The sequence below is a fragment of the Penaeus monodon genome, chromosome 15, assembly GCF_015228065.2.
Source record: "Penaeus monodon isolate SGIC_2016 chromosome 15, NSTDA_Pmon_1, whole genome shotgun sequence".
In the NCBI taxonomy this organism is placed as follows: domain Eukaryota; kingdom Metazoa; phylum Arthropoda; class Malacostraca; order Decapoda; family Penaeidae; genus Penaeus; species Penaeus monodon.
This window is the reverse complement of record NC_051400.1, coordinates 5,510,857-5,511,539: the sequence shown is the minus strand read 5'-3', so window position 1 is coordinate 5,511,539 and position 683 is coordinate 5,510,857. Positions and strand designations below refer to the sequence as shown.

The window sequence follows — 683 nt, the reverse complement described above, 5'->3', positions numbered from 1 at the left end:
CAATTATTATAGCTATATATGAATATACATACAAACGTGCAATATCCTTACATCCATCAATATAATAACATCTAATAGTACTACTCAAAACTTCTTTCTCTTTCTTGAATTTTTACATCTAAATCTCATGTTACTGAAAGTGATTTCTTTAAAAGGAAAAACAAAAAAAAAATAAATAAAAAATTTAAAAATAACATAAATAATGTAAATATTTTACAAAACACAGTCTCTTTCAGAAAGCAACCTTTTTCTCATAATGACATTAGCTGTGGTTTACACTTGAAAGTTATTGTGAGCTCTGATAGAAGTTGTATACTCCATGCAAGCAATCGCTGCCGCTCTTGCACTTCAAAGACCAACAAACCACTAAATATATATTGGCAAGGTGGAGCTTAGATTTATTTTTTTGTTTATTTTTTATTTCATAATAAATCACCAGGGGGGTTTACAAGCTCTACCTTGCCTTGATTATCTGTGGTGGTCTTTGCCCAAGCACCAGCAGTCAGGGAGGCTGTAGCTATCTTTGCAAATGACAGTGGTGGACAAATGTGTCTTGAAAACATTTACCATAAGTCATTACTACTACAATAATAACAATAAATTTTTTATGAAATGTCACCCTCATTTCCAAAACTTTCAACCCTGTCTTTGTTTTTTTAGTTAATTAAATTTCTCGAACGGGC

The 683-nt window shown here is 31.2% G+C and overlaps 1 protein-coding gene across 1 annotated transcript in view; it reads right to left on the bottom strand.

Annotated features, from left to right (window-relative positions):
- The window catches only part of LOC119581714, a gene marked incomplete in the record, with an annotated part of 8,904 nt that overhangs the window by 7,262 nt on the left and 959 nt on the right, over positions 1-683 (bottom strand).